Source organism: Pristis pectinata, chromosome 23 (assembly GCF_009764475.1).
Source record: "Pristis pectinata isolate sPriPec2 chromosome 23, sPriPec2.1.pri, whole genome shotgun sequence".
NCBI lineage: Eukaryota > Metazoa > Chordata > Chondrichthyes > Rhinopristiformes > Pristidae > Pristis > Pristis pectinata.
This window is the reverse complement of record NC_067427.1, coordinates 29800828-29810553: the sequence shown is the minus strand read 5'-3', so window position 1 is coordinate 29810553 and position 9726 is coordinate 29800828.

Below are 9726 nucleotides of genomic sequence, written 5' to 3'. Positions count from 1 at the left end.
ACTCTGTCTATGCAATCATCCACTCTAGGAATAGGGTAAGCATCTGACTTTGTTACAGCATTCACTTTCCTGTAATCTGTGCAAAATCTAACAGTTCCATCAGGTTTAGGTACAATAACACAGGGCGAACTCCAATTTGAAGTAGAATGTCTAATAATATCATTTTCCAACATGTATTTTATTTCCTGATCAACAAGTTTACTTTTTTCCACATTCATTCGATATGGGTGTTGTTTGATTGGTTTTGCATCCCCAACATCAACATCATGGGTAATTATCGATGTTCTGTTTGGAACATCTGGGAACAGATTTTTAAATTTTAAAATTAATTCTCTCATCTGTTGTTTTTGTGAAACTTGTAAATGGTCCAACTTCGTTTCAAGGTTCTCCAGGATATTTTGGTTTTTTAGTTTCGATGGAACAATATTTGGTCTAAATTGGCCTTCCTCAACATCAACATCAGGCATTCTAGAAACAACCTTTACATCATCCACCAAGGCCACAACTGAATCCTTCTCATAATAAGGTTTTATCATGTTTACATGACAGAGTTGTGTTTTCTTGCGTCTATCTGGTGTTTTGATTATATATGTTAGATCAGTCACTCGAGATTCAATAACATAGGGTCCAGAAAAACGAGCTTGCAAGGGATTATTTTGGCTAGGGAAAAATACCAACACCTTTTGCCCCACTGCGAATGTCCTAGGCCGAGCACGTCTATCAAAATATGTCTTCATTCTTATCTGGCTTGTTTTCAGATTCTCTCTCGCTAGCTGGCAGACTCTCTCCAACCGAGTTTTAAATTTTTGGACATAGTCCAACAGACTCAAGTGAACTTCCTCATTAACCCATTGCTCTCTTAACAACTCCAAAGGTCCTCTCACCCTATGTCCAAATACAAGCTCAAACGGACTAAATCCTATTGACTCCTGGATCGATTCTCTAACGGCAAACAAAAGTAAATGGATACCTTCGTCCCAATCCTTGGTGTTTTCAAAGCAATAAGTCTTCAGCATATTTTTGAGAGTAGAATGAAATCTCTCCAGAGCTCCTTGAGATTCTGGGTGATATGCAGATGATACAATCTGCTTTGCTCCCAGCTCATAGACTATTTGTTGAAAAATTTTTGACATAAAATTACTACCTTGATCAGATTGGATTTCTTTTGGCAAACCAAACAAGGTAAAAAATTTTACAAGAGCCTTTGACACCGTCTTGGCCTTAATATTTCTAAGGGGTATTGCCTCTGGAAATCTAGAAGTGGCACACATGATGGTTAACAAATACTGATTTCCAGTCTTAGACTTTGGTAAGGGGCCAACACAGTCCACAATCACCTTCGAAAAGGGCTCACCAAAAGCAGGAATTGGTTTCAAAGGAGCCACAGGGGGTTTTTGATTTGGTTTACCTACCATCTGACATGTGTGGCAGGTTCGACAAAACATCACCACATCTTTTCTCAAACCAGGCCAATAGAATTGTTTCAAGATCTTCCCTACAGTTTTATTCACCCCAAAATGACCACCCAAAGGCATACTATGGGCCAGGTTTAAAATCTCATCCCTATAAACTTTTGGAACAACAACCTGATGAATAACTTCCCATTCCTCAGTAACAGGAACATGAGGAGGTCTCCATTTCCTCATTAACACTCCATTTTTGACATAGTATCCAGTTGGTACCTTTTCAATCTCCTCACATGAGAGAGCTTTTTCTTTCAATTCTGTCAACTCAGGGTCCTTTGTCTGTTCCACCATAAAATCCTTCCTTGACAAAGACAAATCTTTAAATTCAGGCTCACTATAAGGATGTTGATCCTCCAGTGAAGACATAAAAGTCTCAGATAAGGCATCATAATTTTCTTCCTGTTTAGGACTGTCACAAGGAACTACATCAGACTGCACCGGACTGTCTGTCTTGGCTAATTCTCTAGCTCTAGCTCGAGTCACCGCACATGATGGGTAAACATCTGGATCATCCTCAGACTCATCAATCCTTGGTTTGGTTGTTAACCGTACCACAGGATCACTTTCTCCATTTGCAAGGTCATTTCCCAATAACAAAGAAACTCCTTCCACTGGCAAACTAGGTCTTATCCCTATCTCAACTGGTCCTTCTACGAACTTTGACTTTAAAATCACCCTGTGAAAAGGGACAGACATGGTCTCACCTGTAACGCCTCGTACTAGATTTACTTCACCAGTGTCACTTTCTTCACCAAAATTTAAAACACTGTCCAGCAAGAGAGATTGACTAGCCCCAGTATCTCTAAGAATTTTCACTGGCACCTGGGGTGACTCATCATTCAGTGAAACAAAACCCTCTGATACATACGAACGGAATTCTTTTCTCACCTCCTCCAACTTTTCCGCTTTTCCCTCTTGCAAGGACTGATCTTTAACAGCATCTCCTAAACCTTTTTGATTTTTAATTGCCTGAAAGCAAGCATTGGGCCCAGCTTCCTTCTTTTTCTTCAAAAGGGCACAATTAGATATCACGTGGCCAGGTTTCCTACAGTAATAACAAGTACGCTCAACAGATTTCTCCAGCCCTGGCTTCTTTTCATCTTTTCCTTTTTGATTACCTCCCAATTTAATCTCTGGTTTCCCTGGATTGTCTTTGTAACTCCTTTGAAAGGTTTTAGGTTGTCCCCATTTGGATTTATGGGTTAAAGTATAATCATCTGCCAACCTAGCAGTTTCTTGTAAAGTTTCCACTGCCTTTTCATTTAAATATGTTGTTAATTCAGCTGGAACACATCTTTTAAAGTCTTCCACTAGTATCAATTCTGTCAATTTATCATAATCCCCATCTACATTTTTAGCCAGGCACCATCGTTCAAAACATATTCTCTTTCCATTGGCAAATTCCATATAAGTTTGATCTGCAGATTTCCTCAAGTCTCTGAATTTTTGTCTATAAGCCTCAGGAACCAATTCATAGGCCTTCAAAATAGCTTGTTTTACCTTGGTATAATCAGCTGCATCCTCAACAGACAAAGCAGAATAAGCTTTTTGAGCTTTACCTTTAATCACACTCTGTACCATAAGAGCCCATCCTTTCCTTGGCCAGTTTGAACTCACAGCAACCTTTTCAAAATGTTGGAAATACTGATCAACCTGATCTTCTTCAAACGGAGGGACTAATCGAACCTCCCTGCTGGCTGAAAAACCATCATCAGAATCAGATTCCGAACTCCTACGCTTCATTTGTAACTCATGCTGCCTCTGTTTCTCCTTCTCCTCACTATCCAGCTCCATCCGCTTCATTGCTAGATCAGCCTCTATCTTCATCTGAGTTAGCTTTTGTTCGGCCTCTATCTTTAACTGGGTTTGCTCTCGTTCAGCCTCTAATCTCTTTTGCTCTCGTTCAGCTTCTAATTTATTTTGCTCTCGTTCAGCCTCTATCTTTAACTGGGTTTGCTGTCGTTCAGCTTCTATCTTTGCCAGCTGCACCTGTGCCTCAGAAATTGCTATTTCACTGCCAGGAAACTGTTTTAACACTTCCTTCTCAAACACCTTCTTTTCCACATAATGGCCAGCAATCAGTCTCTGAATATCTGCCTTTCTCATAGACTGCTTTACTTCTGTAAGGTTTAGCCTTGTAGCAATCTTTATCAAATCATCCTTTTTCGCCACCTCCAATCCCTTTTGGGTTGGTGACTCCAAAAATGCCTTAATATCCATTGCTGCTGGTTTCCACACACACAAGCCAATTACAAAGAATTTATCAGACCTCCCTCAAAAATCTTTGGATTGAATCCCGAACAAATCTCATCAATCTGGGGTACAATCCCAGACGACACTCATTAACCTTGGGAACTATCCCGGACGACACCCCCAATTTTGTCACGAACCAGCAACAAAAGAAACACACTGAGCATGATTTAGTGTTAAAAACTATTTTATTAATCACTACTATTGATAATACGTAAAATAAAAGTAAAAATGTTAGTATGTTAGAATTCAAAAATGTTAAACCTCGAACGTTAACCCCAAAACTAAACTCTTCGTGTGTGTGTGTGACAAAGTCCAAAACTCCCAGTTCCTGAATGGTTCTTAAAGTTCAGTTCCGCAAGCCATAAGGTGAAACATGAGCAAGGGCTTCTTCAACAACCACCGTTGTCTGAAGATAAGATGTAGATGTAGAAAAACATAGAGAGAGTACATACGAAATCCAAATGTTCCACGATGGAACCCAAACGACACTTCAGTGTTTACTCGGTAGTGACTTCCTCACCCCGAAAAGCATCCGAACCGTGGTCGTCCACACACAAATACCTGTTTCCTTCTACAGGTCAGCAACAAAGTGAACTCCACCGGATTACTTCCAACTTCCATACATGGATTTCAGTGGTAAACACAGTTATTGTTTCTCATCCATCGATAGAGAAAACAAGCAGGCTGGTGTCTCTCTCCCTTCTCTCTCTCTCTTTCTTCTTCTTCTGACTTCTTCAACAACGTCATTACGTCCTTTATCTTCTATTGACGTAAGCACGCCCCACACACACATACACACACACTCTCTATCTTAAAGGGACTTTCACTGAGTCCATAACACAGGGTATAAATGCCATGAAAATGGGCTTTTTGCAGCAGTAGCGCAGTATAGTACAAACATGACAAACATGAGTCAACATAAAACTAAATTAACATAAATTATACATAACTTACATGACAAAATAAACATAACAACATTAGTGCAAGTGTAACATGCTGGGATATTAAACTTTCAGTCAATTTCTGGACATATGGGCCACCAACCGCCTTCACTGTACAGCTGCCTGCTCCTGACAGTGTAGGTACAGATAGCCAATCTTCCTGCAGGTATGTCTGCAACACAGAGACAAAACTCTCGATATGTACTGGTATGTGGGCAAAATTAAAGACTATACCCAGCAGAATAATTGAGATTGGGTTTTACTGCTGGATTCTGCAGCACTAAGAGTAAATAAATTTCCACCATCTGTGAAACAGTACAATATTTTCAAAGTGGAAAGATTTGTCTTTGAACTGAAAAAATATTCTTTCACTTTAAATCTCATTGCAATTAGTTACCAAGCTTGATGGCTTCACTTTTGTGCCCAGAAATTGGATTGCATTGCACCATGTTCTTGTGCACCATGTAATTCAATTTCATTAAAGCATAAAACATAAAAAGAAATCAAGGGTTTACAGCTACTGCATCAGGTACAAGATTTTTGTTCTGAATCAATGGTACATCTGATGTACTAATTGCACGGAGGAGGCAGGGCATACATGATAGTGTCAGCAGGCATGCCTTATGCACTGGGATACCACTTTGGCATTTTTGTATACAGATGCATGAGTCACTCATGCAGACACAAGGCTTCACACGTCTTGTTGGATCTGCTTCAGCATTATTGAAAACAGGCCTGTCTGAGCAGATCTTGCCTGGAAAACTTCCTCAGCTGGGTCCATTTATGCTGTACTTACCTGTGTTTCTATTAGATACTCCACAGTTGGCAGCAGTCCCCTCTTCCACCAGGAGAACCCAATTCTCATTGTAGTCTCTTTTCTAGCTGAGCAGAACTTACTCCATATCCCTTTTCCAAACCCTCTACTAACATCCCAGCCTGAGCCCCTCCCCCCCATTCCAGTCCCAGCCTGATCTTCTCTTACCCATTCCAGCCTGTTGTCTCCTCATCTATCCCAACCTGACAAATCCTGACAGTCCCAGCTGGACGTCCCCTTACCCATCCCAGGCTGATGTTCCCTCATGCATTCCAGCCTATCTCCTTACCTATCCCAGCATGTTGCCTCGCTCAATCCAGCCCAAAGTCACCTCACCTTGCATAGTCTGCTGTCTCCTTACTAATCCTAGTCCATATCGATACCCATCCCCAGCTCAACCATCATATTCTCTGCAACCATATCTCTCTTAATGAAAGTCATTCCCCGGTACTGTAATTCTCCTATTGCCCAGAGATGGAGATCTGGGAGAAAGGGCTGGCGTCCTTACAAGAGACAGGGTGGGAAGAGGTGTAGTCTAGGTAGCTGTGGGAGTAACTGAGCTTATAGTAAATTGTAAATGGATAGTTTGTCACCTGAGATGGAGACAGAGAGATCCGGAGCACGGAGAGTAGTGTCGGAAATGGTCTGAGTGAATTTGAGAGGGGGGTGGAGGTTAGTAGTGAAGGTGATAAAATTGATGAGTTACACATGGGTGTAGGAAGCAGCACCACCTGTCACCTACCTGCCTCTGTCTCCCAACTCCATCCCTCTCCCTCCCACACCTAGCTCCGTCTGCCCATCATCCTTCAACCCTCCTCGGTCCACCTATCATCCACCAGTCTCTGTCTCACCCCTCCCCCTCTCCTCTTCATATTGGCTGTCTTCCCTCACCACTCTCGGTCCTGATGCTGGATCTTGACCTGAAATGTCGACAATTCCTTTCCCCCCATAGATGCTGCTTGACCTGCTGAGTTCCTCCAGCAGTTTGTTTTTTTTTGTGTATGTTATTCAAACAATTCAATTATGCAATTGGTTAATACTTACATTAACATAGAGTTCCAATTCAAACAATTCATTTGATCTTTTGATATCTTCACTGCAAGCTGTGCATGATGTCCCTAAAGTGTCCACTCCGGGCACTTGGAATAATGATCCAATTCCAGTGGATGACTATTCCAAGTGGGCCTCATACATATCTAATCTTGCATTTTGGTTTGCATTTGTTGCTTCAACATAGTTGCCTCATGATTTTGAATGTACTGTGTTACTTCTGGATCACCATCTTCTTGGTTACCTGTATGCATTAAAGGGTCCACATAAAACTCAGCAGGTTTAGATAGTGAGCTGTTTACCAGAACTTGTGCAATTTTCACTGTCTTTACATGAGACCCCCATCTGTAGTTCGTGTCACTAGCAGACTCACCAACATCCCATATGTATTTGGCCTTACCGCCAGCAACAAAATCACCTTCCTCTTTTCACATATTGCCTCATTTCCCTGTCTCTATCCTTCTCCAGGACTCAATGATATCATTTGCTGTCATGAACATTTCCACTCTTTTCACATAAAGGGTAAATGGGTTAGACTGCTTGCACTTCCTTCAATGTGTCTTGTATGTTCACCTCCAGCCATTATCACCTCTATATCCAGAGGGCCCCATTCTCTATTCTCTTTGTACATCATTGGATCCTCATGGCCTGTGTACTATCCGTAAATTCCTTTCTGTTGTTGGTTGTATAAGCAAATAAACAGAGGTAGAGCAGTAAACAGAATATCCTTCAGTGAAGGCAGTTATTCTCAACAACCTAGTGTCAAGAGTTATCCCATGGAATGAAAGCTCATTCTTAAATATAGTTTCTCCTTTGAAAAAGAGAAGCTACAGGGAACAGGGAAGGAAAACTGTCAATTAATTAATCTTAACCAAGTAAATTATTTCTCTCCTATTCCTTTGATCTGGGACGCCAATATTCCCATAAAGCCAACAGAGGCTGTAGGGGTGGGCCAGAATTTCCAGGCCAACTACAACTTTGATGACACTTTCAAATGGTTACAAATGCGTGAATCCAGCAGGGATGCTATGGATACTGCAACTGAAATCCAGGGGCAGGATGACTTATACTGTTATCCCCCACCACCCTCCCACCCCATATTTCCCAACACCCATTTGATGCCAGCCCTGACCAAACTGGGCACACCCCTGGGAACAGGTTGGGCCTGGCCCCAGGGATTAGACTTGGCTTTGTCCCTGGGAAAAGCCAGTCTGGGTCTGCATCCAAGGAACAGACTTGGCTGATTCTGGGAATCTGGCCATATATGTCATCTTGAAGTATTCCCAGATAAAAGTGTTACTTCAAAGTACTGTCATTCAGGGCAAACAGGAAAGAAATTCCTATCTGAGACTTGATAAAGGTGTACAAAATTATGAGGCGGATAGCTAGAAAGAATCTTTTTTTCTCATGGTGGGAGTGTCTAGAACAAGAGGACATAGATATAAGGTGAGAGGTAGGCAGTTTAGAGGGAACCTGAGAGGGAATATTTTCACACAAAGGGTAGTTGGAATCTGGAAGGTGCTGCCTGAAGAGATGGTGGAAGCAAATACTCTCACAACATTTAGGAAGCATCTGGAGGAACACTTGAATTGCCAAGGCTTGGAAGGCTATGAACTTAATGTGGGTAAATGGGATTTATGTCTCCAGGACTCTATAAAAGTGCTTACCATGTAGTGGAAAGGAAGTGGATGTGAGCAGCTGGTTTTATAAAAATACATAGATTTTACATAATTTTTTGAGTGGTCTGAGGTATTTCCTTTAAAGCTAACCTCTGAATTTGCGAGAAGACACTTTGTGGATTACATAGCTTTCCAAGAGTTATTAAATTTCAGGAATGGAAACTAGTAGATCCTCTTTTTTGTATTTTTCCCTCACTTAATATCATAGAGTCATACAGCACAGAAACAGGCCTTTTAGTACACCACATCCATTAAGAGCCTATCTATATTAATCCCATTTTCCACCACTTACTCCACAGCCCAAAGTACCTTGGTGATTCGAGTGCTCTTCCAGATGCTTCTTAAACGTGTGAGAGTAACTGCCTCCACCATCTACTCAGGCATTTTATTTTGCATTGCAACCACCTTCTGGGTGAGAAAGATCTTTCTCAGATTCCCTCTAAACCTCTTACTTCTCACCTTAAACCTATGTCCTCCACAAACACTTCTATCATGGGTCCATCGCTACAGGAGACAGTTTGGTTCATTCAACCTATGATGCTCCTGTGAGCTGAGATTTTCTGTTGTACATAAAGGCTTATTGTTTCCACAATGGGTATGGTGAGTGGGAGGCTCCAATTTTTTGCTTGACCTGAGCCCCAATAAATTTTAAAGGGCCACTGATTCCAATCCTTTGTGGTTGGCTTTTAATACCCCAAAGCAACCACAGATAGGAAATAAGTGCTATCCTATAAGAGTCACTTGAATTTCCTGAACTAATGAGAAACAATCTTTACAAAAAATAATCTTTCATTCGCGAAAGCCCTAATTCTGATACCTGGAGCACTAATTCTGTTTCTCTCTCTATAAGTGCTGCATGACCTGCTGAGTATTTCCAGCACTTTCTGTTTTTATTTTAGATTTCCAGCATTGCAATATTTTGTTTTTGAAACTTTAAATCATGACAGTTTTGACAGTGTTAAGATAACCATATATCTACTGTTTAGGATTGGACGAGGTGCTTCTGAAGATTGGGAGCCTGCTATGTGATGCATCATTACACGATCTCTGCATTCAGCTGGTCAGCTCAGCTATCCAGCTTTATCAGTCAACAATAAGCGATTCAATCAGAATGCAGTTCTACCTGATCCAGGCCAATTCTTATTCAGCAGTCAATGAAAAGAACATGAGCAAAGCGGCCTATGAAAACTGTCTGAAATTAGCACTGAGGCTGAGCAGCACTGAAGAAAAAATCAAGGTACAAATCAGGGCATTGTTGGCCTTCAGTTTTCCCTCCTGAATTATCATGGGGTGCAGTTCCATAGGCAGCAATAGCAACAGGTCCCCAGGATTATATCCAAAAAACCCACATTCATTGCTGACGTCACCCTAGCCGACCTAGATCAATTGTGAGTTTCTTTCCCCAGAATTAGAGGAATTATGGTCATGCCCATTAGCAAGGATATTTCTTGTGTTATAGTAACAGATTTAGTAAATTTAATCAGCAAGAGTTGCACAATTATTGGACCGTATTGCTTTGGCTG